Raw genomic sequence first — 19,096 nt, 5'->3', positions numbered from 1 at the left:
TAAATATCACTTTACACGTGGTTTGTCTAAAAAGCACTGATGTAGCCCTTTTAAAATATGGTATCTCTCACATGGGGGCCTGAAATGCCAGCAAGCTCTCCAGGAGTAAATCTTTTTTTCTTTACCTCCCCCTTTCTTTTTCTCTGACTTCTCTAACCTGAGACAGCAGCTGAAGCAATGGGGTTCCCCTGTGTTCCACCATTTCCCATTTCTCTCCCCCCTCTCCTTTTATTTTTCTTCCCCAGTTCCTGTCTGATTTATCGCTGCCTGTTTTTCTGCACCAGGAATGTTGTTGTTTTTTAACAAAAGCATTCAAAAAATGGAGGCTAGTGTTGTGACAGACTGACAACATCCTGCAATATCCTTGACAAACCTTATGGAATTAAGATAAATTTTACTGAATTACGTTAAACCGTATTGAATTAGGCGTAATACCTTTGGGGCCCATTGTATTAAAAACACACTTGTGTATGTGTCACTGTAGGATTGTATGTAACTTTTCTAGGAGCTTGACTAATGTAAATGTTAGGAACTTCAAAGGACTTTTTAGGACAATGCATGTAAAGTGGATTTCCTAGGAAATACCTGGGGGCAGGAGGGAATGCAAATGACCCTCTTCAAATCCATTCTTTTGAAACTACACCCAGGGGAGAGAAACCCCTTGTCTTCTAATTACCTGCTCCTGGAAACTCTAAATCAAAGACCCCTGAGCTATATAAAGGATGGACTAAACATGTCATGAGTGTGCTTGTTCTGAGCGGAAGCTGTGATGAACTTGAAATCAGAAGGAACCCCCTTGGGTGGGGTTTTGAAGGACTGCCAGAGCCCATGTTAAGGTTGGGGTGAGCTCAGATAAGCTTATTAGCATGCATGTAGGTTCTTTTATTATTTTATTATGTTCTCTCTCTAGTGTTTTTATCTTAAGAATAAAATAGGTTTGCCTAGGAAGTGCTGTGTGGCATCATATAATGGTGGACAATTACTCAGTTATTAGTCTCTGGAGAGAAAGTAAGCAGACCTGCTTAGGCAGAACCTTTTGCTGGGATATCATAGGGGGCTGTGCAGCCTGGAAATACCCCAGTCAGAAGAGAGTGAGACGTGAGCCTCTACTCTAGAGCAGTGGTTCTCAATGTTCAGGGAAAGCCCCTGGCGGCCCGGAGCAGTTTGTTTACCTGCCGCGTCTGCAGGTTCAGCCGATCGCGGCTCCCACTGGCTGCGGTTTGCTGCTCCGGGCTAATGGGGGCATTGGCCTGGAGCTGTGAACCGCAGCCAGTGGGAGCCGCGATCGGCCGAACCTGCGGATGCGGCAGGTAAACAAACTGCTCCGGGCCGCCAGGGGCTTTCCCTGAACAAGCGGTAGACTGGCTTTGAGAACCACTGCTCTAGAGAGCTGACAGCCAGTGGAGCCTGGCACCAAGAGTGGGTGCCCTTGCTAGACTGTCAAAGGGAATATAGCTGCAGTTGCCATGAACTGTGACAAGTGTATTTATAGATTATGTCCCTCTTATAGAAAGAATTCCTTCATCTAAGGGGTGCAGCTGGCCCCTATATAGATTTCTTAGGTGGAAGCAAGTCCACCTTCATGTTAGAGAAGTGAGGATCTGCATGGACTTAGGGCCAGATTTTCTCCTATGTGGAAATCTGCTTGGTGTGGAGGAAAGATATTAGGGATCTGGTTACAGTGCCTTGATTCTCAGGGTGAAACTGCCCTAGCCCCAGGGTAAATTAGGACAGCTTTGTGGCTCCTCTAAATTATGACAACTAGCTATAATCCCTAAGGGCCACACACCATCTTAGAATTTCCTACTCTCTCCCTCCCCAAAATACTCCATATGCTGGAGTGAAGACAGACAAGCGGCCTAGGAGCTGGTTTTGTCAGCTTTAGTCCATCAGAAAATTTCCTTCTACTGGGGGTTTCTCAACAAGAGAGTTGTGACCAGATTATGCATCATACAGGTAGCCCAAAGATGATGACTCTGGGAGAGAAAATCTGATGTACAGGCTGATGTTTTTTTAAATCCCTTTTTGTTTTATCTGTTAACTATTTCACTCTCTTGAATATTTATTGTTTTCTTTGATCACACACATTATATTCATCATCACTGGCAATTGTCGATTCAAACTGGATCATGGTACACGCATAAGATGTCTAATCAGTGTGTGATGAATCCGTTTATGGCTAACAAGCCCAATTCGAGAGTGACACAGATTGTTACAAATTTCACAGATCCCATGTTTTGTCTGAGTTAGAGTCCAAGATTACAGCATGCTGCTTTCTTTTTTCTTGCTCTCCTGGATCAAGGCTGCTTCCTGTTGAGCTGCACCCAGTGCCAGATATTCCCTCCAAATTGGCCGGGATTCTGCACCCTCCTCCCAGCTTTCTACATTGATGTTGAACAACTTCGTATAATTTTTGCACGCATCGTTGTACCGCCATTTAAGGGTGATCCTGCTTTCTAGAGCCATCCAAATCTTGCTGTACAAAATATTCTTGGGGTTATTGTGGTGTTTAGATGTTGCTTGTAATTATTAGAATTGGGAGCACTGGCTGTTGGGAGTCTGAAAGGACAGGAAACAGGAAGGAGCAGGGAGGAGTTGAGAGGCTGGGGGAAAGCTACAGAGGGTGCAGCAGCAGCTTGGTAAAGAGGTTTCCACTTCAAAAATAAAGTCCTGTTGAAGCTTGTTAGTACCTTGCCTGGTTGATACAACATTTTGGCGACGAGGATGGATCTTCTGCCTGCACTCTTTCTGCAAAACCCAGGTGAGCCTCCAATTGCTTTTACTACCTCGATCCATATGTTTGAGACTTATCTGCTTGCAATCAGTGCTACAGAGATTTCTGAAGTAAGAAAGCGTGCTCTGCTAATCCACTGCCTTGGAGCAGAAGGGCAGTGTATATTTTACACTTTTCCCCTTGCAGATGATAAATATGAGACTGCACTCACTGCATTAAAGAATTTTTTTGTGCCAAAAGTGAATGTAGTAGCTAATCGCTACAGATTTCACCAGTGTGAGCAGAAACCAGGGGAAACTATAATGCAGTATATTGCTTCCTTGAGGAGTCTGATTGTAATTTGTGACTTTGGGAATATGTCAGATGAAATATTAGAGACCAGCTCATTGAGAAAACAACCATGCTTCATGTAAGAGAACGCTTACTTCTAGAACCACAATTTACACTAGAAAAAGCAATAACCATTGCTACTCAGATTGAGTGAGCTACAGCTGAAGCCAGAATAATGAGCATGGATACGGGAGGCACAGTCCAGGCTGTGACTCCTTTGCAGAAAAGTTCACTACCACTGCAGACACACAATTGCAAGAGGAAAACTAATGAAAAACCACTGAATCGGCAAATTCAAAATACAGTAAAAGCATGTTTTTGCTGTGGATCCCCAAAACACCTTGCAAGGATGTCCAGCAAAAGTAGTTCGATGAAATCATTGCAAAAAGATTGGAAATTTTGCTAAAGTATGTCACAGTAGCCAGTTCAATCAACAGGTGCATGCAGTTACAATACCAGATGTTACTGTGCTGAGCGTGGACAAAATCACTACTGCACATATCCTAGAACAGATAAAGTGCACTGTAAACGTTTCTGCCATACCCTCAGGCAAACCACACTCGATTCAGCTAATGTTGGACACTGGCTCAGCAGTATCTATACTACCTGATTCCATCTATCTGCATTATTTTAAAGATGTGCCTCTTACTGAACCCAAACTTCACTTGGTGTGCTATTTGAAAAACCATATTCCAGTACATGGCTGCCTGCCAGCAATAGTTACTTTTGGTGATTGCTGTGTAACTGTAGAGTTCTACATTGTCCACAAAGGCACTCCTATCCTTGGGAGAGATTTATTGACTGCTTTAAATCTCAGGGTAGTTAATGGACGAATTGATCTTCTTCAGCAAAGCAGTCTTGCGGTACACACACCAGTTTCAGCTGGGATCCAACACCAGATTGAGGAGAAACTCGGCTGTGCTTATGGGTTTCTGCATAAAGTTAAAATGCGGAATAATGTGATTCCTGTACGACAGACGTAATGGCACTTACCATTTTCAGTCAGGGAAGCTGTTTCAGAGGAACTTAGAAAACTTGTTCAAAAGGACATTATTGAGGAGATTGACTCCTTGGAATGGGTTTCACCTATAGTAGTGATGCAGAAGAAGGGTGGAGGCATTCGCCTTTGTGTGGACTTAAGGGAGCCAAATAAAGCTATTGTAATTGACAGCCATCCTCTTCCTCACATAGAAGAAGTTTTTGCAGAACTCAGTGGAGCAAAGATGTTTTCTACTCTTGATTTGCAGAGCGCATACTACCTGGTTATGTTGCATGAAGATAACAGAGACCTCACAGCATTTATTACACATGAGGGACTATTTCCATACGGTGTTCCATACAGTCTCACATCTGCCCCAAGTGCCTTTCAAAAAATGATGTCCATTGATTCTGAAGAATCAACATGGAGTTCAATGCTATCTGGATGATATTATCATGTTTGGAAGTACTTCTGAGGAGCATGACAATAACCTGTAGTCTGAACTAAACTGCATCAGCACAGCAGGCCTTCAGCTCAATAGGTCCAAATGCAAATTTAGACAAACCGAACTCTCCTTTCTGGGGCATACAATTTCACAGGTTGGACTAAAACCTGATCCAGATCATATCCTGGCAATGTCAAATGCTTCTCCTCCTACAGATTTGCAAACCTTACATTCCTTCTTGGGTCTTACCTCCTGGTATGCAAAATTCATTCCCAATTATGCTTCTGTCATTGAACCGTTACAGGAATTACTATGGAGAAGTTAAACCTTAGTGTGGACAACAGATGCACAAGCTAGTTTCGAAACGGTGAAAGACTTGATTGTACATAGTCCAGTACTTGCACTATTCAGTCCTGCGTTGCCCACAATTGTAACTACTGATGCTTCTGATTATGGACTTGGGGCTGTTCTCACACAACTGCATGAGGACAACACAGAGAGGACTGTTGCATTTGCTTCAAGGACACTAAGTAATGCTTAGAGAAAATATTCTATAGTCGAAAAAGAAGCACTTGCTTGTGTCTGGGCTGCTGAAAAATGGAGAACTTACCTGTGGGGCCGCATGTTCAAGTTGTGCACAGACCACAGCCCTTTGACAACGTTGCTCACCACAAAAGGACTGGGAAGAACAGGATACCGTATTGATCGATGGTCTGCAAGACTACTCTCTTTCAATTATGAACTGGAATATAAGCCTGGAAACCAAAATGTGATCGCTGATTGCCTTTCTCGCCTGCCTTTGCCTTCACCAGATGGTCCACCGGAGGATGAGGATGTAGTGGTTGCGCTTATTACAAGCACTCTCACTGCAGTTACAAGAGAACAATTTCAAGCTGCTTGTTCAGCATATACAATTCAACAAAAACTACGGGAATTTCTGACAAAAAGATGGCCCAATCACCCTAGAAACCTTGACCCAGTTTTGCTGCCTTATTTTAGAGTTCGGTATAAGCTTTCTTCGTTTGATGGCTGTGCGTGATGAGGTACACACCGGCTCTTTGTGCCAGAAGAATTACAGTCAAAACCCATACACCTGGCACACGATACTCATCAGGGAATTGTCCGAACCAAAGAACGACTATGGGATCTGTATTGGTGGCCAGGGATGGACTCTCAAACTGAAGCATTCATAAAATCCTGTGTCACTTGCCAAATGCATGATAAGACAGCAGTGACATGTACCCCTCCATTACAGCCTGTTCCTCTTCCTGAATCTGCATGGCAAAAAGTGGTGATTGACATTGTAGGACCCTTTGATACGGCTCCAATTGACTGCCGTTATGCCATCACTTTAATAGACTATTTCAGTAACTGGCCTGAGGTAGCGTTTACATTGCAAATCTCTTCTGCTACAGTAATTACGTTCCTCTCTTCAGTTTTTAGCAGGGAAGGTAACCCCAAAGAACTGGTTTCAGATAATCGTAGTCAATTTATTTCCCTGGAGTATGAAACTTTTCGAGCACAGAGGAACATTTTACACAGAAGGTCATCCCTATATTACCTTCAAGACAATGGGGAAATCAAATGGTTTAACAGAAGTTTGAAAGAGAAAGTTTAGCAAACGGCTAAACTGGAAGGGCAATTGTGGATACCCTTCACTACTGATTTCTTGCAAGCATACCGGGCTACATGACATGCCACAACGCAAAGATCACCCGCAGAGCTACTGCACGGGAAACAGATGAATACTAAACTGAACATTGCTGGATTGTTAAAGGTATGACCTGACACCCCAAACGAGGATGACGTGAGAAAAACAGTTGAACAGAACCAAGCAAAGTCTAAGGCTTTCACAGACAAGTGGCAGGGTGCTAAGGAACCAAAGTTTGAGTGTGATTCCTTTGTTTGAATATGAATTTTACGCAAAGGGGACCATAAATTCACAGCTCCTCTTAAAATCATAGAGAAGAAGGGACCTTACACTTACCGACTTTCTGATGGGTGGGTATGGAATCCTTCTTATCTTGCACCTGCCGTATGCACCAAGAGGAGATTATGCCAACACCGAGTCTGCATTGGATGACTTCACCGTAATACCAACACAACAAGACATTGCATTGGAACCGGGGCTTGAGAGACGGCCTGTCAGACCCAGATGACCACCTCTCTGGACTAGAGACTATGTTATGTAGTATCTACAGTGTTTTCAGTGTAATATTTCTGCCAACAGTATTGTGTCTTGTTTCGTATTTGTTCCTGAGGTTAGAACAATAATGTTTATTTTAATTGGGAGAGTTTCTCAGGAGAGGAGGGAATGTGGTGTTTAGATGTTACTTGTAATTATTAGAATTGGGAGCACTGGCGGTTGGGAGTCTGAAAGGACAGGAAACAGGAAGGAGGGGGTAGGAATTGAGAGGCTGGGAGAAAGCTACAGAGGGTGCAGCAGCAACTTGGTAAAGAGGTTTCCACTTTGAAAATAAAGCCCTGTTGAAGTTTGTTAGTACCTTGCCTGGTTGATACAACAGATATGTTCTCCTTTTATTTTCCTGATATGACTGAGCCATCACAACCTCCTCTTCTTGATAGTGGTTTCTAAGTGCAGCAGTCCTGCACGCTCCAGCACATCTGTGTTTGTTATTTTGTCTTCCCACTTTACTTTCAGAATCTTACACAGGCATCTCATATGGAAGCCTGTTGGGCCTAGCATATATAGTCCATGTTTCTGAACCATAGAGCAGGGATGACAGGACACAAATCTCGTAGATTTGCATCTTCTCTTTAGTTGATAGTTTGCTGTTATTCCATACAAGGCTCTGTAATAGCCTGAAATTTGTAGCTGCTTTTCTGTAGCCAGTTCAGCTGAAGGTCAAGATACCATGCTAATCATAGAACCCAAGTATCAAAAGCTCTCGATGCCGCCAAGAGATTTATCCTCCAGAGTGATGTCAGGCATTGGTTGTTCCAACCCTTGGTACATGATCATAGTCTTCTTGAAACTAATTGTCAACCTGAAGCTCTTGCATGATGCAGAAAATCTACCCGAGAGATTTTGCAGGGAAGATTCACTATGGGCCACCAAGGCCACATCATCCGCAAAGAGGAAATCTCTCAGAACCATCTCTTTCACCTTGATTTTTGCTCTAAACTTTACAGTGTCGAACAAGCCTCCACCTATTCTGATTTGAAAATAAATGCCATCACTACTGTCCTTAAATTAATGAAGAAGCAGGAATGAAAAGTAGATGTTAAAGAGCGCAGGGGCTAAGACATACCTCGGTTTCATCCTGTTGTGAATGTCAAAGACATTTGATTCTATGTTTTCATACACTAGTACCCTCATACCTTGATGTAAGGAATGAATGATGTTCTATAATTTGGGGGGACAACCCAGTTTCTTCAGAACAATAAAACACCTTGGCTGTTGAACATATCGAAACTTAACCAAAAATATCATATCAACAGTGAAGCATCCTGAGCAAACACCGCATTGACTTTCAGGATAGATTCTTTCACCTAGAAATTGAATCCTCAGGAAGATAATACGAGTGACATCTTTTCCAATGATGTTCAACAGGGAGATACTGCTATTATTGTCACAATTGCTTCTATCCCCCTGGTTTTTGTATAATTTACAAACTGAACATCTTTGAAATCTTGCAGTACCACTTCCTCTTTCCAACAGAGTACTGTAATTTCATGGAGCCATCACGCAAAGCAGGATGACAGCAGCTCTTAAGAATAAGCTTGAAAACACTCTGAAAAAAGGAAACAGCAATGCAAAAGTATTTTTTAATCAGAAATTTAGGGCATTAGACTAAAGTGTGGCCTGATAATTTTAGAAGTCTTATTCTATTCTATTAGACAAGCTAATTTGTAAACTTCTAAAGAGACAAAGAATACAGACATTTCTGTGGTAATGGTGAAGCATGCAAAGTCTGGAAAAATACTGTGTATAGTTATAACAGAGATCATAATCTAACAATGAGTGGGTCAGTCTTTTATCTCGGTTAGGACCCAATCCTGTAACCTGTACATATGCCCAACTCCCACTAACAGAAATGGGTCTTGTGGGTATAGAACGACTAGCTAGTTAAGGCCCTTTGAGATTGTAACTTAAGGAAAACTGTAGCAGGTCTTCCAGTTTTGATCATTGTTATTTCCATTCTTGCCATAGTTTAGTTCCCTTTGTTATAAAGCTAATCACATTTCCACACATTCTGTCTCAGCAGTAATTAAGAATTAAGCAACAAAACCTAATACATCATCCATTGCTTTGGAATTCAGTATTCTGACAGCAAAGAAAGTTCACTGCAAAGGTACAATATTCATCAATCAATTACATTCCTGAACAAATGGTATCATACCTGTGAAACAAAAACACACCAACAAATGGTGAAAGAGCTTCATTTCAAGTACAAAACTCTAATTTCTAATTAAAAAAGGAAACTCACTGAAAAACCTCTGATACCTTTTCATACTGACAACAAATGGAAAAATGTGCCCAATACCTGCTATTTCTGTATTTAGGGATATCTTCTTCTTCTTTATTTATTTGTATTACTATAGCAACTAGGAGCCCACACCAAACATCAAGACCCCATTGTGCAAGGCGCTGTACAAACACAGAACAAAGACAGTCCCTGTCCCAAAGGCTTTACAATGTCAGAGGGATACAGTTCAATGTTCAAGGGAACAATGAGATGATATTGGTCAGCATAACAGGCAGTGGTCGCAGTCCTGGGTGGATTTATTTAAATCAAAGCCCTTTAAATCATGGATTTTGGTAATGACTTAAATCAGCAAGCAGAAAACTTAACATACATTTATTATGATTTTTTCCCTTTTTTATTATTTTAGAAATTTTAGATACTGATTTATTTACTTGGGATTTGTGTCAAGTTCTGTTTGGATGGAAATTCAAAATCAACTAAAATGCACAAAACCAGCACTTTTTTTAAAATCAAAACACGTTTTGCATTTAAAATGAACTGATTTATTAAACAAAGGAAGTATTATCTATAGTTAGTTAATTGAACTGGTTATTTCTAGTCACTAGTTCTTCAGGATTTTAGAACTAGTAGATCTCATTCTCTCGCACCTAGTTTTTATTCATAGATTGGAAGACAAAAACAGGATTTCTTGCTTCTTCATCTTACAATTTGTTTGTTAACTTTGAATGATCTTGTCATTGAACTAGTCAAATGAACTGTAATTAAAAAAAAAACTCTGTACCTACAGAAGAGGCTACTACTGTCAAAAGCTGATTTAGCACTTCAACAAACCCTGATTCCAGAAGCTTAGCCAGTGACTTCCACCATTTCTGTGATTTGACTTTCTTTAAAACTTGGCAGCAAAAATGTACTACTTAATATTTTTTGTATTTAATTTAAATGATTTTAATAAATCATGTTGAGACCTCAACTTAGGTTATCAAATTAAAATGTAATTTTAAATAAAATTTATTTTAAAAAACCCTGTAATTAATTTAAATGAAAAATCCAATTTAAATAACCTCCCTCAATTTTCTTTATTTATTAAAAAAATCATCATGTTTTATCCACCCTGCGGCAGCTTAACAGTCATCAACTTTGTTTTAAGGAAGGCTTTGAAGGAAGGTAACGAAGTAGCTTTATGGATGTTAATGGAAAGTTCTTCCCAAGCATGAGGGGCAGCAAGGAAGAATGCACAGAGATGCTTGTTTGAAAACTTAACAGATTGGAGGTGACCACTGATAGCTCGAAAGTGAATGAAAGATAATAGAGGGGGCGGGGGATAGCCTGTGAAGGACCTTGAAAGTGATGAGAAGTAACTTATGTTTGGTATGATAGAGAATGAAGAGCCAGTGGAGTGATGCAAAGAGAGGGGGGGCATGGTCAAAGTGATGGACTAGGAAAATGGCCTTTGCAGCAGTATTCTGAATGGATATGCATGGGGCAAGACTGCATTTGTGAGGGTAAGGGGAAAAAGATGTTACAATAATATAATCATAGAACTGGAAGGGCCCTTGACAAGTCATCTAGTCCAGTCCCCTGCACTCGTGGCAATAATCAAGATGTAAAATGATGAGAGTGTGGAGAGATAGGAAAAGCTTGCTAATATCTGCTAAGGCGCTGTGTGTGCTATATGTTTTGCATAGATCTGTGAGCAATTGTTAATGACCTGTTGAAGTGGTTTCACTAAATCACCACAATGCCATATTTTTTCTTGTTTGCTCTGTTGGCATTCATTGTGGCATTTAGTTTGTTGCTTCAGAGAAGTATGGAATATATAGTTGATGATGCTTGAATGACCCACTGGCAGAACATGAAAACTTGCCATAGGGTCCATAATATGCCAGACATTTATTACACCTGAATGTCAGTTTGCTTCATTATGTCTACTCAGAATTGAAGCTTCATGATGAACTCTATGGCCATTTTGATTTTCCTTCTGCACCCAAGAATAACCCTCCATGGCCAGCTCCCACTCCCTACAATCCTCCTATGGCTTCCTCCTGCACTGAGCAACTTGCCCTGTAGCTATTCCCTTCCCAAATATCTCTCTTCCTCTCCTAGTCCCCCTCCGTTAGCATGTACTAATGACTACCTGAAGCCCACTTTCTGCAGCCCCCATATATGGTTCAGCTTGCTCCTTGTCATGTTGCAAGCCACCAGCTCTCTCCTAGCTCCATAACCCATACAGAAAACTCTGCCCATCGACAGAGTTTGAGAAGAGGTGAAAAGAGGGAACCCCACGTTGGGATGCGGATACTGCAGCTCCTCAAGTCTGTGGCAGTAGGTGGAAGCACAGGGATCTGCCTGCTCTGCCTCCAGACTTGGAGGGCTCTTCTATAGTTAACCCCTAACACACCTCTAATTTCCCTTCTGCATCTACTCCTGCTGCCTGCAATCTATATGTACTCAGAATGGGGTGGAGAGGATTCAGCCAGAAGAGGAGTCCCCAGTGGCCACAAGTGGTATTACATCTTGCAGTTAATCACCCGCTGCTACGGCTAACAGCTGAGCCAAGACTGATTGCCCGTAATTACGAGCAGCCTCTGCTCATAGATCCTTTTAGTTGGGTCAGTCAGTGAGATGTGCCCCAGGAGAAAGTGAATCCAAGTGAGACACTGACAGAATTTATGGTGGGGGTAATTATATACTTGACTGAATATATTAATGTACAAATATTCTGCTTGTGTACACAATCATTCATAATAATTATACATGCACTCTAGGCATGTGATGCCACATGTATTCAGCCCTGCATGCCTTGAGCTGAGATATATACATCTGTTGAAAGCAGTCACAACAAACACATCACTGCACTTTTAACCATAGCGATGCAAATTTCACCACCAGTGTTATGAAATCAGATGATATGAGAAGAGAGCAGATATAGCACAAGGGTATGTTTCTAGCATGGGTCCGTTCAATAGTTTACAATGAAAGTTTTTTCCCCCTGACTTCCCAACACAGGAAAATGCCTCATTCTCCTTGACCTACTATTGTGGGGGAAAACTCAGTGAGGTTTCCCCTCCCTTTTGTCTTCTGCCAGAACTTTTTCTCTGAGAAGGGACAATCTAGCCCTTTGTTTTTCCAACATCTGGCAAATGGAGAGATCTGCCTCTGACTCCGATAGCATCCACAGACTGGGTAAGGTATTATGAATTATGTTTTTTTAATTATCCTATTTTTGCTCTGGTGCTGAAACTTTCAATAGGTGTTACAGTATGTTTACTAATGAAATGACTCATTTGAACCAGTGCTCTACAGATTTAATTCTGCAAAAAACATTTTTGATGTGCTTCAGAAGTCTGAATTACCCAGATCTCTCCTAATTGGTGAAAGAGAATGCTGAGTATGGATGGCAGATGTGTTCTTAATTAATATCCTACTGGGTTAATCAGCAGAACCTTGGGAGCTGCTATGAGACTTTTGATGTACTCAGAAAATCTTAGCCTTGATCTATGGACTTCTCTTTAAACTACACTCAACTGTTCTATTTGACTGTGTGATACTTGCAAATAGTAAACAGACTTTAGTCATGAGTTGTCTTTTTGTATAACCTAATTTCTGTGAAAAGAAAAGGAGTACTTGTGGCACCTTAGAGACTAACCAATTTATTTGAGCATGAGCTTTCGTGAGCTACAGCTCACTTCATCGGATGCATCCACGATATGCATCCGATGAAGTGAGCTGTAGCTCACGAAAGCTCATGCTCAAATAAATTGGTTAGTCTCTAAGGTGCCACAAGTACTCCTTTTCTTTTTGCGAATACAGGCTAACACGGCTGTTACTCTGAAACCTAATTTCTGTGCTGTGCTTTGAATATTTCAGTTACACTTGTGTTCAAAATTCAGTCATTGTTACATGCAAATTGAGTTTCTTTACTAAACTTGTGACTGAGATATTTCTTACAGGTTTAAAAAAGTGCAGTGGCATATCTTCCAATTCGTAAGCAAATCAATCACACTGGAACCCCATGCTGTAATTTTTATTTGTTGTTTTAAAATATATGCTCTACTGTAAGTGGGTTTGATACAGATAAATGTCATGGACTAACAGCACTAGCTAGAACCAAGTGTGCTCTCTGTACAAGCTTTCTGGCCCAGCTCTGGGGTTACTGCAAATTTGATTACAATGCTCCTGCATCCCAAGCGTCTCTTGAAGAAAGACTATTATTGTAACAGTATTTGTGATGACTTTGTGAAGTAGGAAAATCTCCACAAAGCTGAGAAAATGTGATAAGAAGGATTTTAAGTTAAGTCTCTGAAGGTGAAAAAACCTTATTTAACTCTTTGTTATCAGTCTCATATTCTTTTCTCCCCGACGTTTTCTGTATCAAATTTTCAAAATTCTGTCTTGAGACATGAATGTGTGGCATCTCATTTAAAGCCACTGAGTTACTGAATTGCAGAATTTAAGGGTATGTCTATACTGGCAAGTTTCTGCGCAACAAGTTATACCACTTTTATTAAAGTGCTGGAATTAAACCATTGTTGTGTGTCCACACTATGCTCCTTGTGACGGTAGAGACATCCACAGTAGCAGTTCTTGCAACGGCAAAGAAAGCAGTGCATCGTGGTAGCTATCCCACTGTGCAACGAGCTGCAGGGTGCTTTGGGAGGGGTTTGCAATGCCTCATGGAGCAGGCACAGTGTCTCATGATTCAGGTTTCCCAATCCTGTTGTTCCATGGGCATCCTGCTACATTGCCAGTGGCTTTTCAACTGAAGGGAGGGGGGAACAGAGTGTGCGACAGGGAGAGTGTGTGTGTATGGACGGGGGAGGAGAGACAGTATGTTTTGGGGGACAGAGAGTGTGTCAGCATGCTGTCTTGTAAGTTCAGACAGTGGCAAGAAGCAACCAGTCCTGGGGGAGGGAAACCCTGACATCAGCCCCCACCTCCCTCCCCAGCTCTCTGCACAGCAATCTCTCTCTCTCTCTCTCTCCCATACACACACACACACTCCCACGCACCTGCCTCTGTGTTCAACAGAATGAGCATTCCACATTAATGGCTTGCTTTGCGTCCTGGAGCAGATCAGTACAGCACGCAATGGCTGTCAGAAACAGAACTTTGAAAGGGGAGGGACACATGTCTCCAGGGCAGCTGAGTTCAAAACAATGAGCAGGGCGGCCACTTGAGGGATTAGGGACACTTTTGGAGGCCAATTGATTGCTTTTTGTGCTGTAATGTGTTTACACTGCCAATACAGCGCTGTACCCTCTGCGCTGAAAGGCTTATGACTCTTGTCCAGGTGGGTTTTTTTGCAATGCTTCAATTGTGGAGTTTCTGCACACAAAGTGGCTTGGCCGTGTGTACACCTCGGGAGTTACACCGCAGAAAGCTGCTTTACTGCGCAGTAACTTGCCAGTGTAGACAAGGCCTAATTATGTCTAATCAAATCTTATTGTAGAATTTGGTTCTTTTGGTTCAGGGGGCATTTACCCCATGAATCAAACTCACAGTTCTAATTAGCATGTCTTCAGCAGTGAATTAGGCACAGGGGGATCTGCATTAGTTTGGGGTGAGGAAGAGGCGGAAGACAAAATCATCTCCTCCAGCTGCTCTACCCTATCTGCTCCCAGTTGGGGGTTTAAGCAGTGGATCTGTGTAATCATTGATCCACTATACATGTCTTCACCATAGCCCTAATGCAAAACTCTCCTCTGCAACAACATGGAAACAAATGTCCAGAGAGAATAACTCTGCAGGATACAGGGAGCAAAGATCTCCTGTGCCAACTCATTCATCCTGCCCTTCGTTCTTCTGGAGCAGAATCACATCAGTTCTGCTGCCTTTCAGATCTTCTTCTACTATGAAGTGGAAGCAGGACTTATTTCCCAATGAGTGAGAACCAGTAATAAATGTGTTATACTGATCAAAAGAGATTTTTTTGGAAGAACACACCACCTACAATAATAGGGAAGAAGGCTGGTTTTCTTTGGCCCACCTTGTTATTTTAAGCTGTTCTTTGCTCTTTTCCTCACAAGCTCACAGCCCACTAGCTGTTTACAATTATATCACAGATCCTGTGTCAGCCTTATGGCTTTCATTCTGTTGGAACTTGCTTGAAACCTCCTCCAAAACCCAATATTAATGGGTTATTTTTTTAAGACAACTCTTAGCTCTCAACCATCTAACTCAATTTCCCTTACTTGAGAAAAATTACATCATCTTGGTGCAGAATCTTGAAGGCATTTAGGAGCCTCATAGGAGTTAGGCACCTAAATATCTTTGAGGATCTGGGCCCAAGTTTTTTAACATGGTAATAATTATGTAAGATCATGATCTTATTTATAACCCTTGTTCTCTCTGCTCCCTTTATCTGTTATTGGGGTCCTGTTGTTTCTAAACTTTGATTATAGTAAGCTTTTCAGGTGGGCCTGATTCTCATTTACATTAGGGCCACTTTACACCAATGTATTTACACTCTTTAAGGACAGTTCAAACTGCCTAAGAAACATAAAAGGCACTTTGCGTAAATGAGAGGCCTCATGTCTTTTCTCAACTCTGTAAAGTGTCTAGCAAATTATGGGCCTGATCCTGCAAGGAGAGATGGCCTAGATCCATAAAGGGATTAGGTACCTAAAATGTTGATTTTAGGTGTTTAAGTCTCAGTTTTAGGTGCCACTGCAATTCACAAAACTCCCTTTTAACTTTTAGCCCAGTGGTGAGAGCACTCATTCAGGATGTGAGAGATCCAGATGCAGTTGAGGGGCAGAAAGAATTTGAACAGGGTTTTCCCTGTTCACAGGAAGGCACCCTAACCACTGAGCTATGGGATATTCTGATATGGGGCTCCTTCAGTCTCTCCAGTTGAAGCTGTTCTACCTGGGATTAAATCCTTAAAGATACATTGAAGCTGGGGACTGGCCCTGAGTCTCCCACCTCTTAGGTGGGTGCCCGAACTCCCAGGCTATGGTCATTGTCACTCTCTTTGTCCCCCTTACTAGTTAAGAACTTTGCCAAAGTGGAACAGCTTCAACAGGAGAGACTGAGCCCCTACAGCAGAATATTCTACAGCCCAGTGGTTAGGGCAATCTTCTGAGATGTGGGAGACCCCTTGTCAAATCCTTTCTTCCCCTCAAACCCCCATGCAGAGGGGAAATTAAACCCAGGTCTCCCACTGGGTTTAATCACTGGTCTAAAAGGTATAAGAGAATTGCTTCTTCCTCATCCTCCAGCATTTCTTGGTACCTGCCATTGGCTAGTTTAAGTGGTAACCCACTTGGCATGTTGGCTTTTGTGGATCCCATTCTATAGCTCCTTGCACTGTACAGTGAGTCTAAGCAGCTAATTTAGGCTTTGTGGATCTCAGTGCTGTTCAACATCCTGTAGCCTTTCCTTAAATTGAACTGAGATAGTAATCAATAGTTCCATGTTAAACACAGTATCCCTAGTGAGAGAGTCCGTCACCAGTTGCTACAGTTTTAAGATTAGCAGCGTGAGAGTCACCCTGGGGATTCTCTTAAATTGGGAGACTCTAGGAGTACACGAAGAACAAATACAGCGACCACAAACACAGTTACATGTAAGGAATCTTGACAGTATTATAAATTTCACTAAGCAGATAATTTAAGTTACAATCACAAACACATATATGAAACCTGAGAGAGTCCATGAAATAGCTAATGCTATATTCATACTCACGTATGCAAAGATATCATAGAGTCGGGTAGATTTCTCAATAGGTACTCATCGATAGATGGGGGGTGGGTCTTCCCAACTTGGTTCTTCCCGACTTGGGAAATGGGTCTTCCCACCCTTTTCATACCAGGGAATCTTTCTTATCCTGTGTTATGACCACGACTACCATGTTATGCATAGGCATGAGGGTCCCGAACTCCTTTTCCTTATTTCTACTTGCATACCCCATAAATTTTGTGGTACCTAATTTCTCATAGATTGTTGAATTAGTTTGCCTTATTCTCATCAGATCTATAAACATGTTTCCATGGTAACCTCTGGTGAGAGCAGAACTTTCCATGTTACAACCAAGTGTCTTGCATTCTAGATGGGTACATTACAGCATATTTTCCCAGACATTACTTATTGGCACATTCTTTACAGTAATATTTTAACTTTACCGATACAGGGTTATTCTTGGGTCACCTTGTCATAAATATAAAGGGAAGGGTAAACCCCTTTAAAATCCCTCCTGGCCAGAGGAAAAATCCTCTCACCTGTAAATGGTTAAGAAGCTAAAGATAACCTCGCTGGCACCTGACCAAAATGACCAATGAGGAGACAAGATACTTTCAAAAGCTGGGAGGAGGGAGAGAAACAAAGGGTCTGGGTCTGTCTATATGCTGCTTTTGCTGGGGATAGACCAGGAGTGGAGTCTTAGAACTTTTAGTAAGTAATCTAGCTAGGTATGCGTTAGATTATGATTTCTTTAAATGGCTGAGAAAAGAATTGTGCTGAATAGAATGACTATTTCTGCCTGTGTGTCTTTTTTGTAACTTAAGGTTTTGCCTAGAGGGATTCTCTATGTTTTAAATCTAATTACCCTGTAAGGTATCTACCATCCTGATTTTACAGGGGTGATTCCTTTACTTCTATTTACTTCTATTTCTATTAAAAGTCTTCTTGTAAGAAAACTGAATGCTTTTTCATTGTTCTCAGATCCAAGGGTTTGGGTCTGTGGTCACCTATGCAAATTTGTGAGGATTTTTACCAAACCTTTCCCAGGAAGTGGGGTGCAAGGGTTGGGAGGATTTTGGGGGGAAAGACGTGTCTAAACTGCGTTTCCCAGTAAACCCAGTTAGAGTTTGGTGGAGGCAGTGGTTATTCCAAGGACAAAGGATAAAATTAATTTGTACCTTGGGGAAGTTTTAACCTAAGCTGGTAAAAGTAAGTTTAGGAGGTTTTCATGCAGGTCCCCACATCTGTACCCTAGAGTTCAGAGTGGGGGAGGAACCTTGACACACCTATTTATGTCCACCCTCCTTTGGCCTGAGACCTACTATGGCTAAGCTGAAATCTCACAGGCATCAGCCTCTAGGACTTCCATTATGGCCTTACCTTACTTATATAGCTAATACATACTCATCACTCCTAAATACTTGTCAATCTTATACGCCTATGATTCTATCCTACTTATATCTCTGCCTACAACTTTAAATCTATTCATCACACATGAACTCATATGTTATTTCATATGTAATCAACCACATAGATAACACAATTAAATGATTAAATGAAATAATTGGCAACAATGCCTAAAAGTTGAGCCTTGGAATGCCTAGTTACCTTGGGAAGGTGCAAAGTTTCTTCATCTCCCCTTACAGTCCTGGAATTGAGGGAGCTCATTACCATTTAGAGGCACTCATACTAGGCAGTACTCAAAAGATCAATCTCTCTCTAAATAAACAAACAATAATGTATCATTTTTGGGAGGGAAGATCCTACAATGGAGTAACTAATAAAGAAATAAAAGATGTTTTATAGCAATCAAGTAAACCAGACATATTTCCTCCAAATTGGGGTGAGAAGATGTAACAATCTTGCATAAGATTTTAATTAATGTCCATGTAACTAAAAATGTATTTAATTCATAATAACACTATGAGAAAACATATTGACGTCTAATTATGGATCATAGAATTTGCTGCAGTGAAAGTGTGGTGCATCTGTTCAGTGAAACATAATCATGGAGAATGCTAAATGGCAAAATATAATGAAAATTTGAACTGATACATAAATGAGGCCATTAAACACATCGCAGTGTGAGACAAAAAACAGTTTGGATATTCAAGCAAAGAGCTCATAGATAGGGTACTGTAGATGGTAATAGAAAGTAATATTGTCTAGTAAGAGGTTTTTGGTTATTGTTTTCTTGTGAATAGCAGGATTTCAGCTGTTGGAGGTTCTTAATGGAGAATACTCTCTGGAAGTTAACATGAAAATTTTCAATACTTAGCTGACAATCAGAGAAATAACTTCTGTGGCTACTCACAATAAATGTTTCATTTTTTGCAGCTAGCATTTTAGTTATTGTGCTTGATTCTTCTCTTACAGTACAGCAATTTTACATTGGCAAAATGGAATTAACTTCATTGGAGATATTCCTGATTTACACTGTAAAAAGAGAATTGGAAACATTACATTTTAAGCAAAAA

The sequence above is a fragment of the Caretta caretta genome, chromosome 5 (assembly GCF_965140235.1).
Source record: "Caretta caretta isolate rCarCar2 chromosome 5, rCarCar1.hap1, whole genome shotgun sequence".
Classification (NCBI taxonomy): domain Eukaryota; kingdom Metazoa; phylum Chordata; order Testudines; family Cheloniidae; genus Caretta; species Caretta caretta.
This window is presented reverse-complemented; position numbering follows the sequence as displayed.